Below are 16471 nucleotides of genomic sequence, written 5' to 3'. Positions count from 1 at the left end.
ATGTTAGGATGGGTGACTGCGAGATAGTTTAATTTTCCAACTAGTCTCCTATTTCTTCCTGAATTTGATAAAGGCTCCCCTTGATTAGGTAGGAGTTTGACATTTGGATCTATAGGAATATCAACTAGCTTGACATTTAATAGACTTGTTTCTTCAAGAATATCCATAACATATTTTCTTTGTTAAATTACAAAGTCAGTCATCCTTGAATTGGGCTACCTCAATACTCAAAAAAAAATAACGGAGTTTACCGAGGTCTTTAGTTTGAAACTGCTTTGAAAGATGTTGTTTCAACCGGAGTATTCCTTGTTGATCACTACCAGTTATGACAGGTTGAAAGCCCCTTTTTGTTTTGTTCCTTTCCTACTTCAATGATCTTGTTTGATTCCCGAAGTTGAAGAGATTGAATCTCACATGCAAGGTTGTTGGGCAGGTCTGATGGGGCTAAATAGACTGATGTTGTTGGAGATTTTGAAAAAGAAGGAAAATGGAGGATTTGGAAGAGAATGTGAACAATGACAATGAGGCTATCCTTCAAACTGGTTAGGGAAGGAGAAGGGAAAAATAAGGGGGAAAAAAGGATAGCCTCATTGTTATTGTTCACATTCTCTTCCAAATCCTCCATTTTAAAATACTTTTTTTCCCCTTTGGGCGTTCCTCATATTACCTTCTGGTTCATTCCTATTAAAATTCTTTATTTCTAAATTAACATGTTAATATTCTAAATAATATTTATTTTACTAAATTTTAATTAAGTAGACTGTTACACGAAATATCTCAAAAAAATGGAGAAAGGTGACAAAAAGGATAAGAAAGGTAAAAATGTCTATATAGCTTGAGAGTTAAGTGTCACAATAAATTTTTAGAGGAAATATTTGACAACATAAAAATCTTAAAGTTTATGATTTTCACATACTTAGATTTGATGAGGAAACCATAGTACTTCGCAACAAGCTAATATAATAAAATGGTTTATCTCTTTTATCTCTCACTACGCCAAAAATGACATTTAACAGCGCCCATTTTACAGCGCTTGCTAAACACAAGCGCTGTTGTAATTATATTTTAAAAATAACGGAACCTATTACAACGCTTTTGATTCAAAGCGCTGTAAAACAAGCGCTGTAGTAGGTCATTTAACGTTTGCACATCACGTTATAAGGCTTTTACAGCGCTTGTCAAAAAAGTGTTGTAAAAGGAAGCGCTTTCGCGTATCAGTTACAGCGTGTTTTTCACAAGCGCTGTAAAACACATGCGCTTTCATTGAATTTAACTACCTATTACAGCGCTTTTTTCACAAGCGCTGTAAAATACATGCGCTTTCATTGAATTTAACTACCTATTACAACGCTTTTTTCACAAGCGCTGTAAAATACATGCGCTTTCATTGAATTTAACTACCTATTACAGCGCTTTTTTCACAAGCGCTGTAAAATACATGCGCTTTCATTGAATTTAACTACCTATTACAGCGCTTTTTTCACAAGCGCTGTAAAATACATGCGCTTTCATTGAATTTAACTACCTATTACAGCGCTTTTTTCACAAGCGCTGTAAAACACATGCGCTTTCATTGAATTTAACTACCTATTACAGCGCGTTTTTCACAAGCGCTGTAAAACACATGCGCTTTCATTGAATTTAACTACCTATTACAGCGCGTTTTTCACAAGCGCTGTAAAATACATCTTTAAAATAATTATATACGTTGGAAACCCTCATATCCTCTACATCTTTCAAATAATTATATACGTTGCGAACCCTAATATCCTCTACGTACTGTGCGGCCATCTACGTTGTCTAAGGTATTTTTTACACATGATCTGTTATGTTTTGAAATTGTCAAAAATTGTCAAAAACTCATACCACATGATCTGTTCTGTTTTGAAATTGTTAGTTGATATTGGTTTCTTTTTGAAACTTGTTGATATGTTTTGAAAGCTTATTATTTTTGTTACTGCATTTATATAGGTGGTATAATATGGATAGGAAATGGATTTCAGCCAATCGATTGTCAAAAGAGTATGAAATTGGAGTGAAGGAGTTTGTTGAGTTTGCAGTGAAGAATGCAAAAGATCCAAATAGAGTAGTTTGTCCTTGTTTAAAATGTTGTTTTGGAAAACGTGTTAGAGAAGATGAATTAGAAGGACATCTAGTATGTAATGGAATTGATCAAAGCTACACATGTTGGATAAGACATGGTGAGAAAAAAAAAGGAAACATTAATTTTGAGAATAGTTCGACATATGCTTCAACTGACTTCGATACAGATACATATGAGCCGGACCGAGTTGATGAGATTGCAAAAGCAGTTGAAGAAGATCTTCGAGATTGTCCTAAAATGTTTGAAAGTTTGTTGAGTGATGCAGAGAAAGAATTATATAATGGTTGTACTAAATTCACAAGACTGTCAGCGATATTAAAGTTGTACAACTTAAAAGCGAGTAATGGATGGTCTGATAAAAGCTTTACGGAATTATTAACACTCATAAAAGATATGTTGCCAGATGATAATGAACTTCCCAGTCGGACCTACGAGGCTAAACGGATTTTGTGTTCTATTGGAATGAGTTACGAAAGGATTCATGCGTGTCCTAACGATTGCATTTTATTTCGAAACGAATATGAACTACTTAAGGCGTGTCCGAAATGCAATGTCTCTCGATATAAGAAGAAAGAATCTACTCCAGCAAAAGTCGTGTGGTATTTTCCTATAATACCAAGATTTAGGCGCATGTATCGCAGTGAAGAAGATTCAAAACACTTGACATGGCATGCAGATGAAAGAATTAGAGATGGAATGTTTCGACACCCTGCAGATTCCCCACAATGGGCAAAAATTGATCACGAGTATCCTGAATTCGGGATAGAGTCAAGAAATCTAAGACTTGCACTTTCTACTGATGGAATGAATCCACATGGTCTTCAAAGCATCTCACATAGCACGTGGCCTGTGATTTTGGTAATATATAACCTACCTCCATGGTTATGTATGAAGCGTAAGTTTATGATGTTGTCTCTGTTAATTTCTGGACCCAAACAACCGGGGAATGATATCGACGTATACTTGACTCCTCTAATCGAAAATTTAAAAAGTATGTGGGAGACAGGTGTGGAAGTTTATGATGGGTATAAGAAAGAATGTTTCAATTTAAGGGTTATGTTGTTCGGCATAATTAATGATTTTCCAGCATATGGTAATTTATCAGGATATAGCATTAAAGGTCAGTGTGCATGTCCTATATGTGAAGAGAGTACAAATTGGATGCGGTTGAAACATTGTAAGAAGAATGTGTTTCTTGGACATCGTAGATTTTTACCTTATAGTCATCAGTATCGTGGGTGGAGAAATGCATTCAATGGAAAATCAGAGGAAGGTAAAGCTCCTTTAGCACCGACTGGATATCAAATACTTGAAAAAGTACAAGGTTTGACCAATAAATTTGGCAAACCTTTTGCGGGAGAGCTGGTGAAAACTGGGTGGAAGAAAAAGTCAATTTTCTTTGAATTGCCATATTGGAAGTCATTGTATGTAAGACATTTCCTCGATGTGATGCATATTGAAAAAAATGTATTTGAAAGTGTTATTGGTACGTTACTCAATGTTCCAGGAAAGTCTAAAGATGGCGTCAATGCAAGATTGGACTTGGTCGATATGGGAATAAGAAATGAACTGGCTCCAGTAAAGAAAGGAAATCGCACATATCTACCTCCAGCCGCTCATACTCTATCTAGAAAGGAAAAAATTGTTTTATGTAAATTTCTACACGAAGTTAAAGTTCCAGAAGGATACTCTTCGAACATTAAAAATTTGGTTTGTATGAAAGACCTCAAGTTAAAAGGTTTGAAGACCCATGATTGTCATATTATAATGGAGCATTTGCTACCAATAGGTATACGTTCCATTTTACCTGAAAAAGTTCGACTAGCCTTAACTAGATTATGTTTCTTCTTCAGGGAAATTTGTAGTAAAGTGATCGACCCTCAGAAATTACCGACATTGCAGAGGGAAATTGTTGTTACTTTGTGTGAGCTTGAAATGTATTTCCCACCATCGTTTTTTGATATAATGGTTCACCTTACTGTTCATCTGGTTAAGGAGACACAACTTTGTGGGCCAGCTTATATGAGATGGATGTATCCGATAGAACGATATATGAAAATATTAAAAGGGTACGTAAAAAGTAGAAGTCGACCAGAAGGTTGTATTGCTGAACGATACATTGTTGAAGAGGCTGCTGAATTTTGTACTGAATATCTGTCCAATGTTGAATCCATAGGGCTTCCCATGTCTCGTCATTCGGGAAGACTATCAGGAGAAGGGATAACTGGAAGGAGACTACTGACTATATCAAGGACAGAATGGGAGCAGGCACAATTGTATGTTCTGCACAATGATGATGAGGTTCAACCGTATGTTACAATACACATTGATCAGTTATCTCGTTTGAACATGAATAGGAATCAAAATTGGATAACTCGAGAGCACAATCGAAGTTTTGTAACATGGTTAAAAAATCACATAATGTCAAAATTTGATATAGACCCCGGATCAATTTCAAATAGATTGAGGTGGCTAGCAAATGGTCCGAGCTTACATGTCTTTTCTTACACTGGTTATGTTATTAACGGCTACACATTTTATACCAAAGAACAAGATGATCAGACCACTATGCAAAATAGTGGAGTCACTCTCGTAGCTGAAGCGATGCATGTCTCAAGTGCAAAAGACAAAAACCCAATATATGCAAATCTATCATATTTTGGGGTTATCGAGCGCATATGGGAGTTAGACTACACAATGTTTCGTGTTCCCATATTTGGTTGCAAGTGGGTCGATAATAATAATGGCGTTCGGATTGATGAGTCAGGATTCTTGCTTGTCGATTTTAATAGGGTGGGATACAAAGACGAGCCTTTTATTTTAGCGTCGCAAGCTCAACAAGTGTTTTATGTCACTGATCCTTCTAATGATAAATGGTCTGTTGTCCTATCGACCAATAAAATAAGTGATGATAACAATAATGATGAAGATGTTGGTAATGATCTTTTATTTGCAACATCACAACAACCACATGAAATTGATTCAACTGATGATGGTTTATATCTTAGAGATGATCATGATGAGGGAATTTGGATTAATCCATCGTTTCGTATTGTAAATGGACAAACAAATGTGAATGTCACCAGGAAAAGAAGAAGGGCATCTTAATGTATATATATGTTTAATTGTTTTATATAAGCTATGCATGTAATCTGAACTGTGTTATTGTAAATATGCATGTAATCTGAATTGAGTGTTTTATACTAAGTTCTGATTAATTTATTTTCTGATTAATTTATTTTCTGCTTATATTTAGCTTGATTTGAGTGTTTTATACCAAGTTCATGTAACAATGAGTGTTTTATATTTAGCTTGATTTACATGAACTGAACTGAATATAAATTAGTAATTTACATGAACTGAACTGAACTGAATAGAGAGATTCTCTTTTGCTCAGTGCATATATATATATAGATTCTTCAGAATACTCATTTCTAATAATTCATCATCTCCTAAAGTATTGTGATAAAGACAATGATAACAATATTTTTAATCCAATAAACAATGATAAAAATGTTTTTAATGTCATCCCAACCCAAATAAACCAAACACAAAAATAAAATAAAGAGACATTTTACAGCGCTTATCTTAAAAAGCGCTGTAAAAGATCCTTTTAAAAATAAAATAATGAGTGTTTTATACCTTTTACAGCGCTTTTCACACAAAGCGCTGTAAACGACTCTTTTGAAAGTGAGTAAAAAAGACATTTTACAGCGCTTATTTGACAAAGCGCTGTAAAAAAGCTTTAAAAATAATATTCATCAGACACCTAATTTCTTCAAACACCTTGTACGCATCATGGGAATCCAAAAAACATCAGACACAAACCCATTTCTTCAAACACCTTGTACGCATCATGGGAATCCAAAAAACATCAGACACAAACCCATTTCTTCAAACACCTTGTACGCATCATGGGAATCCCCAAAAACACCAGACACAAACCCATTTTTCGCAACATGGCAATGATCCTGAATACCAATTAAGTTTCGATTTAAGAAGGAAAGAGAATGTAAAGAGATAAAAAGGGTGTTGAGGTGGAGATTGAATTGTGAAAGAGTAAGCTTTGATGTTTGTGAAGAAGATGCATAAAAGGAGAAGAGTTTGGTGAAGAGGAAGGGATTTTTGTGGTGACCAGTTACTACTATGTGGGTTTTGCATGCATGTTGAGCTTGTTTAAAAAATAACATAACATAACAAAACACAAAAACAATAAGGCCTTTTACAGCGCTTATTTGGAAAAAGCGCTGTAAAAGAGCCTTTTAAAATTAACATAAAGAGACATTTTAGAGCGCTTATGTGGAAAAGCGCTGTAAAAGGCTTTAAAAAACATTCATATAACATAATAACACACGGAGGTCTTTTACAGCGCTTATTTGGGAAAAGCGCTGTAAAAGAGCCTCTTAAAATTAACATAAAGAGACATTTTAGAGCGCTTATGTGTAAAAGCGCTGTAAAAGGCATTCAAATAACATAATAACACACGGAGGTCTTTTACAGCGCTTATTTGAAAAAAGCGCTGTAAAAGAGCCTTTTAAAAATTTAACTAAAGAAGCCTTTTAGAGCGCTTATGTGTGAAAGCGCTGTAAAAGGCATTCATATAACATAATAACACACGGAGGTCTTTTACAGCGCTTATTTGAAAAAAGCGCTGTAAAAGAGCCTTTTAAAAATTTAACTAAAGAAGCCTTTTAGAGCGCTTATGTGTGAAAGCGCTGTAAAAGGCATTCATATAACATAATAACACACGGAGGTCTTTTACAGCGCTTATTTGAAAAAAGCGCTGTAAAAGGCATTCAAATAACATAATAACACACGGAGGTCTTTTACAGCGCTTATTTGAAAAAAGCGCTGTAAAAGGCATTCAAATAACATAATAACACACGGAGGTCTTTTACAGCGCTTATTTGAAAAAAGCGCTGTAAAAGAGCCTTTTAAAAATTTAACTAAAGAAGCCTTTTAGAGCGCTTTACAAAATAAGCGCTGTAAAAGGCTTATAAAAAGCGCTGTAAAAGTGTTACGTATATATAACAGTTACCTCTTCAGTTTCCTCTTCATTACGTAACCTTCATCTCAACCTTCATTTCTTCTCTTCTTTTGCAAACCCTATCATCCCGTCCTTTACGAACCTTATTTCCACGATCATCTCCTTCATTTCGAACCTTATTTCCATCCAAGATCATCTCTCCCATTTCACACAATATATTTTCATTGAAATACGTAACCCTCATTACGTATTTCTTCAAACCGTATTTCTGTGAACCATATTTCTGTGAACTTTCTGCAAACCCTCTTTTCTTTGCATTTCGTCTTTCTTCGAACCATCATTATTCAGGTATTGATGTTATTAAATTTTTGTAATCATTAGAATGCATGTTGAGCTTTTTTAAGATATACTGATACATGTTGAGTTTGTTTATAATAATGCATGATCCATGTTGAGCTTGTTGATGTTATACTAAAGTGCATGTTGAACTTGTTGTAGTTAAATGGATACAAACAAAGATTTAGAAGTTCAAAATGAAGAAGTTGGCACCTCTAAGACTTACGAAAAAGAAGTCAAACGTGGTGCAACTATCATGCAAAGGGTGATTAAAGCACGGAGCAGTGGCATTAAATTTGAGGTATACTATATATACTCTGTTTGCTGTGTGTTTTTTTATCTTTTTTTAGGGTTTAGGGCATGTACTTACTATATGAGTTTATTAGGTTGGCTGGAACGAGAGTGGTCAGCCAGTTGACCCCAACAGCTCCATGTTTGTAAGCTACATTGGGGCTGTTGTTCGTCAAAATGTCCCAATAACAATAGACAACTGGAGAGATAAGGCGTTGAAGGATGCCAAAGATATCATCTGGAATGACATTCAAGTAAATATTTTGATCTACTCTTTTGTCATTTATAATTTTTTTTCTGTAAAATACATTACTTATAATTGTTTTCATTGCAGACCACTTTTGTTCTTGATGAGGAACGAAAGTCATATGTTTTGAGAGTTGCTGGGAAAATCCATCGTGGATTTAGATCCCATCTCTCAAATTTCTATCTAAAAGATAGAGAAGGAAACACAAATGCTGAACCTCCAAAGATATATCAACATTATATATCAAAGGATGAATGGAGTGCATTTGTTTCCAAACGTTCTGACCCGGCGTTTGTCGTAAGTGATTAATTTATTAGCATTTGTGTTTTATTATTCATATTCGTAGCGTATTTTAAATTTTTACACAATTGCTATTTTTTTTTTATATAGAATATTAGTAAGGCAAATCGCGAACGGGCAAGCAACCCAAAACACCCATACAAGAAATCACGTATGGGATATGCACGCCTTGAACAAAAAATTGTAAGTAATTAAACATCACTTGTAATTTGTATTATAAACTATAGTGTGTAACTAATTTGTATTATTTTGTTTATGATTTTAACGAATAGAGAAAAGACACCCAAGCCGATCAACCCTTGGGTCGTCATATCTTATGGAAGGAAGCGCGTGTTAACAAAGAAGGAGTGGTTGATAATGAAAATGTCAAGAAAGTTGTAGAACTTTGTGTAAGTATATTATCACTTTAATATTTTTTAATATTGTATTTTAAAAATGCTATTGAACTTATCTTTTTAATGTTACATGTATTTTAGGAAACTATTGAACAAAGTTCTGAAACTCAAGAGGGCAACAAGGATACGTGCAGGGACATTCTTGGGAAAGTGTTTAATGTCCCTGAGTATTCCGGTCGAGTGAGGGGGAAAGGATTTGGCGTAACTCCCAAAAGCTTTTTTCCTCAAGAGAAGCGCCAAAAACCTTCCAACGAGGAAGTATTAGAGAAGCTCAGAATCTTATCGGAGCAAGTGGCACTCTTGGTGAATACGAATAAAGACAAGCAACTTCCGGTTCAGCTCCAACCTGAAATACAAATGGAGAGTGAAACCGGGAGTTGCAACGTCGGTTTGAAGAGTATTCCCGAGGTAATTAATTACTTACTACTTACTTGCTTATGTAATTACTTATGTATTAAACAAACTTATATATTAACTGTACTTATGTTTTAACTATTGATGTAGGGTGTCACTACATGTGTCCTATACTTGTCCTCGCCGACTCAACGGAAGGTGGGAAAAGGAATATTGCACAATACTTCGGGAGAAGTATTGCACAATATTCCGATCCCCGCGGGCCATGTCAAAGTATCGCCTACGGTTGCTTTCGAACCAACTGCACCGTTGCCCATACCGGACAACGATGGAGATATGAAGTTCTTAAGCGACGCTATTGGCAGTTACGTGGCATGGCCCACACACCTTGTTGCCCTCGAAAAAAAGATTCCCAAGGACAAATCAGTTACATCTCCCGAAAAGGTTTGTCACATTTATTGCCTAAGGTTTTTTATTTTTTCAGATTCAATAAACTAACATTTTACCTCATTTTTGTAGGTCCAAATAAATAAACCACCCCTACAGCCAAAAAAAGGCAGCAGACCTCAAAAATTGGAGGTTAATAGGGCTGCCAAACTACAAAGGCTGGAGGGTAATAAAGCTGCAAAACTTGCAGCAACAAAAAATCTGGATCGGGGAAAATCGGTCGCTGCTGCTGCTGCTCCTAATAAAAGTCAGCCACGCCTTGGTAAATACGGGGCGTGTCTTGACATCCAAATAAAAAGGAACATGGGCAGCAGCAACGATTCGCCCATTGTACAAATGAATCAAGACATCTTTGGAGATGAGTATATTGAATACCTCGAAAAGGAGCAAATGTACGATCTTCTCGAACATAAGGAGCTGAGTGTTACTGTAATCAGCTTGTACATAAGGTAAAAAATACTTTTAATTGCATTTATTTGTAATTAATTAAATGTATTGGTAATTAATCTAGTTTAAAATTTTCATTGAAGGTTTTTGTACGAGAAGGTCGTGTGCACGAGGAAACTGTCAAATAAATACTCATTCTTGTCTCCGCATAAGATGTCGATGTTCAAACTCGATCCAGACAATGTAAAACACTACATTGTAGATATGTTTTTAAGAAATAAAGAAAGTGATAAATTGTTCTTGGCACCATATAATTCAGGGTACGTAATTTTATCTTTTTTAATTGATGAGAATTTAATTTATTAGTTGTCTATAAACAAAATTGCTTAACCAATTTTTTGTTGTTGTAGGGCACATTGGGTGCTATTTGCAATCAATGCGGTCTCTGAAGTGATATACTATTTGGATCCCGTGCACGGCGGTTACACCAATCACCCCGGAATAAAGAATATGCTCGACACGTAAGTAATATTCATTTATTTCTTACATATATATATTTATATATATCTAATAATCACATTTATTCATTCGATAGTGCCTTAAAAGTTTATCGAGCTCAAAGAGGTGCTAAAGTGTCGAAGCAGAAGTCTAATAACATTACATGGATCTCAATAAAGTGCCCTCGTCAAACAAATAACATCGACTGTGGGTACTACATATTGAGATTCATGAAGGAGATTGTTGAGAAGAATAAAACTATTATCCCAGAAACGGTACGGTATTTGCATTATATGATTTTCATATATAAATTATCTATATATTTGATACTAACTTAATATAATATGTTCAATATTTTTATATCAGTACTTTGCCAATTCCAGTCCATCATATTCTGAGGAAGATCTGATGGAATTAAAGGAAGAATGGTGTCAGTACGTGCTTGACATGAAAATTATTTGAATTTCTGGGAAATAGCTTGCTACTGGGTAAGGGATCTGAATATTATATGGTAGCTAGTGCATATAATGTATATTCTGTTAGTGATTATATGTATATGATCATAGGACACAATATATGCATATAATGTATTATAGTTATTATTGCTGTAAATGATCATAGGACACAATATATGCATATAATGGATCTGTTAGTTATTATATAATGGATCTGAATGTCGTTTAGGTTGTAAATTACATAGTTACATATATGTTAATAAAGTTACAGAGTTCTGATTTCTGTTCTACTGATTGTCTATAATATGTTCTGTTCTACTGATTGTCTATAATATGTTCTGTTCTACTGATTGTCTATAATATGTTCTGTTCTACTGATTGTCTATAATATGTTCTGTTCTACTGATTGTCTATAATATGTTCTGTTCTACTGATTGTCTATAATATGTTCTGTTCTACTGATTGTCTATAATATGTTCTGTTCTACTGATTGTCTATAATATGTTCTGTTCTACTGATTGTCTATAATATGTTCTGTTCTACTGATTGTCTATAATATGTTCTGTTCTACTGATTGTCTATAATATGTTCTGTTCTACTGATTGTCTATAATATGTTCTGTTCTACTGATTGTCTATAATATGTTCTGTTCTACTGATTGTCTATAATATGTTCTGTTCTACTGATTGTCTATAATATGTTCTGTTCTACTGATTGTCTATAATATGTTCTGTTCTACTGATTGTCTATAATATGTTCTGTTCTACTGATTGTCTATAATATGTTCTGTTCTACTGATTGTCTATAATATGTTCTGTTCTACTGATTGTCTATAATATGTTCTGTTCTACTGATTGTCTATAATATGTTCTGTTCTACTGATTGTCTATAATATGTTCTGTTCTACTGATTGTCTATAATATGTTCTGTTCTACTGATTGTCTATAATATGTTCTGTTCTACTGATTGTCTATAATATGTTCTGTTCTACTGATTGTCTATAATATGTTCTGTTCTACTGATTGTCTATAATATGTTCTGTTCTACTGATTGTCTATAATATGTTCTGTTCTACTGATTGTCTATAATATGTTCTGTTCTACTGATTGTCTATAATATGTTCTGTTCTACTGATTGTCTATAATATGTTCTGTTCTACTGATTGTCTATAATATGTTCTGTTCTACTGATTGTCTATAATATGTTCTGTTCTACTGATTGTCTATAATATGTTCTGTTCTACTGATTGTCTATAATATGTTCTGTTCTACTGATTGTCTATAATATGTTCTGTTCTACTGATTGTCTATAATATGTTCTGTTCTACTGATTGTCTATAATATGTTCTGTTCTACTGATTGTCTATAATATGTTCTGTTCTACTGATTGTCTATAATATGTTCTGTTCTACTGATTGTCTATAATATGTTCTGTTCTACTGATTGTCTATAATATGTTCTGTTCTACTGATTGTGAAGTGATTTTGGATCAAAATAATTTTGGATACAAAGATAAAAGACAGCGCTTTTTAAAAAAAGCGCTGTAAATGGCTTAAAAAAAGCGCTGTAATATGCGTTTTTTCGCGTAGTGTCTTTTGAAAGACACGTGTAAGGATACAAATATTTTGTGAACATGACCAGAAAATCATGGCGTCTCTTTTATGAGTAGATAGATGACCAATTTATAGGTAGAGACATTTAATCTAAGATGTATGTCAAATATCAATATTAATCGATGAAATTGATTCATTTAATATATAGTGGTTACTATAGTCTATGTTTTTCCAATTACTAGCTCTTAATATTTAACGGTTATTATAACTTTTGTATTTTCAATTACTAGATCTTCATAATTGGTGGTTACTACAATTTATTTTATGCCAATAAATTAAAAGGCTATGAACCCAATAAAATTATTACATTCTCTCACTTGACCTAAAATTTAAAGAAACCAATACATAAGTATGATACATAAAATTCATGTGTCAAATCTCATCCACGTGAATACATAATTAACTTAATATAATAAAATATTAAGTGTGAGTTATGGCGGTTATGTATTATTATTTTCCAAAATACACTTTCTTCCATATACCACAAACACTAGTGTCCTGATATACAAGTACATAAGCACCTAATAAAATATCAGTATTGTCCTATAAATATTTCTAGGATATTCATGTTATAGCTTATAATTAAAGTTATGTTCACAATGTTGATGACTTGAAACAAACTATAAAGGTTCATAAATATATAATCATAAAGAGCTCAAAGTATCAACATAATTAAATGCATTATTCAATAGGACAACCAATACATATTTTATGTACATGTTCCTTAAATATTTTTTGTTATAATCCTTTCGTTAATGAGTCAACAATCATAAGGTATGTTCTGAAAAGCTATATGGATACTCTTTGTTCTGAAAACTTCCTATTTGATGGAGAAATACATTAACTCCATATGTTTTGAACTCTTTGATACTTATTCTTAGAAAAGAATATTGCTACACAATTATCACAATAAATTTTCAGTGCTCCAGCAATGGTGTCAACTACTCTAAACCTTGAAACAAAATTTTGCAGCTAAAACACTTGAATTGTAGCTTCAAAACATGCTCTAAATTTAATTTGCTTAACACTTTTCCATGAAATGGCTCCTTCTCCATGTAAGAATAAGTAGCCAAAAGTGGACTTCCTTGTGTCAACATATCAACCAAAATTTGAATCCAATTACTTCTAATTAATTGGATCTTCTATACATGAACCTATACTCTTTAGTTAGTTCCTTGAAAATACCTCAAATCTTATTGCAACTTTCCAATGATCAATTATCGGATTACTTTAATACTTGTCTAACATTCCAACTGCAAAGATAATATTTGGTTTCGTGCAGGTTTGCACATACATTAGACTACCACTACAGAGTCATATGAAACTGATTTCATTTGTTTTCGCTCTATGTCATTTTTTGGACATTGCATGGAACTTAGTAAGTCTCCTTTTTGGTTTGGTACTATTCTTGTAGAACAAATCTCCATGTTAAATTTCTCTAGAATTTTCTTGATATATGCCTTTTGAGAAAATCTCAACAATCCTTGTGATCTATCACGGAATATTTCAATTCCTATCACATAGGACACCTTGTCCAAATCCTTCATTTCAAAATTCTTAGAGAGGTATTCTTTTGTATCCTGCAATATGCTAAAACTATCAAGTGTAAGCAAGATATCATCAACATATAAGACCAAAAGCATAAAACTTACTCCTATTGGTCATTCGCTATATGCATATATCAATTAGATTTTCTTCAAAATCGAAAAAGATAATGGTATCATTGAACTTAATATCTAATTTCTTTGTGGCTTGTTTTAGTACATATATTGATATATTAAGTTTACACACCATATGACCTTTTCCTTTAATTGGAAATCGTAGTGTATTATATCGTTTGATACTGCAATTTGAGTCTCGATTGGTCATAGAGACCTACTTACATCCAACTCGTTTAGCACCTTTTTGAAATTCAAAAATTTCCCAAACTTTATTTTCTTGCATGGATTTTAACTTATCTTTCATGACATCAATCCATTTCTCCGACTCAAGACTATCCATGGCTTGAAAAAAGCAATTGGATCTTCGTTGATTCCAATGTTCGACTCTAGTAAATAAGTCTTATAATAGCTCGAAAAAAGCTAATTTTATTTCTCTTTGAGATCTTCTCAACGAAACCTCTTGAGATTCATTTTGTTTATACCTTGATGAGTTAATTTCTTCATTGGATGTGTTATCATTCAAATTTTGTTCATTGTTGTCCAACAGTTCTACAATAATATTTGGAACCACATTCAAAACAATTGTTGTACTCAAATACTTATAGGTAACGTGATATTTACCTTAACTTGCTTTTATGTCGACATTTTGTTGTTCCTTTCTCTCCCACTAATTTCACCATTTTCAAGGAACTTTGCATAGATAGTTTCTAAAATTCTTTGACTATGGTTTGAAAAATAAAATATATATCCTTTAGACTTCTCTAGGTAACTAATAAAGTAACCACTTAGTGTTCGAGAGTCTAATTTCTATTCATACAGATTATATACTCTTACTTCTATCGGACAACCCCAAATGCGTCAATGCCTTAAACTCGGTTTCCTGTTTTTCCACAACTCAAGAGTAGTAATAGGATATGCATCCCTAGGAACTTTGTTTATGCTCCTCACGATATCAATTAATGTCTGATTACACCTTTTTGCCACACCATTCTGTTGTGGTATGTATAACATTGTGTATTATGCACAAATATTGTGTCTTTCAATAAATTTTACAAATGGCCCTGAACATTGCCCCATTTCACAATGTTTTCCATAAAATTCACCACCTCTATCAAATCTTACGACTTTCATTTTCTTTTCTAATTGTCTTTCGACTTCAATAATATAAATTTTCAAAAGTATCAATTGCTTAAGAATTTTCTTTAAGCAAATAGACATATCCATAACATGAAAAATCACCAATAAACGTGATTAAATATATTTCTCCACGAAGAGATGAAGTGTCAAAAGGTCCACATATATTAGTGTGTATAATTTTAAGAAGTTGACTGCTTCTTGTGGCATATTTCTTGTTTTGTATGATATATGTTCCCTTAATGCAATCCACACATAACCCAAGATTAGTAAAATCAAAATTTTGTAGTATTGCATTCTTTATAAACCTTTCTAATCTTTCCTTGGATATGTGACCTAAGCGTTTATGCCAAAAGTATGTTGAACTTTCATTAAGTATGTTACACTTAATTTCAATACTTTGATGCTCAGTAAGCCAGGACTCATAAGATTGATCATGAAGTTTTAATATATATAAACCCTCAATAATATAATAGGAATCAATAATTTTATTATTATTGCGTAAATTGAAACAACCATATTCCCCATTCAATTTAAAGCCACAATTGTCCAATTTTAAAAGAAAATTAAACTCTTAGACATTGAAGGTACATAATGAGTCTTTATTAAATCTAAATGATATCTAGTATCCAAATCAAACGATAAGTGCCTATGTCTTCAATTGAAGCTTTATTACGATTTCTCATGTAGAGAAACATCTTACTTTGGCTTATGGTTTAGATCGTAAGGAATCACTGCATCATATTAGATACATGAGCGGTAGCATCAAAGTCAAGTCAGGAAGAATTATGAGGAACATCAACTAAGTTTGATTCAAAAGTGCATACATATGTTTTACACATAAATTTCTTCTTGAACCAAGCCTTACATTTTGGACAATCTTTCTGGAAGTTGTAGAACGAGAAACACAAGAAAATGGGAGTTTGAATTGTGTTTTATTTTAAAAATATTTTAACAATATTAAAACCAAGTGACAAAAATATAGCATATAAAACAGAAACACAAAACAACATAACCAAATTATTCAGGTTCACCACCAACACGACAACTACGTCTAATCCCTTCAAACTAAAAGATTTAATCCACTAATTCACCAACTGAATCACATTCCCACTGAACACATGCTAGTCAACTGATTGTGTTCAAGTCTTCTAGCTTACTATAGTCAAGCTATTGAGGAATGCAATCACGACTGAGCTAGGTTACAAATAGAATATGTTTAAGGGTTTTTTTGAATAATTCTCACAAGATGGTGTTTACAAT

Source organism: Cicer arietinum, chromosome 1 (assembly GCF_000331145.2).
Source record: "Cicer arietinum cultivar CDC Frontier isolate Library 1 chromosome 1, Cicar.CDCFrontier_v2.0, whole genome shotgun sequence".
Lineage (NCBI taxonomy): Eukaryota > Viridiplantae > Streptophyta > Magnoliopsida > Fabales > Fabaceae > Cicer > Cicer arietinum.
This window is presented reverse-complemented; position numbering follows the sequence as displayed.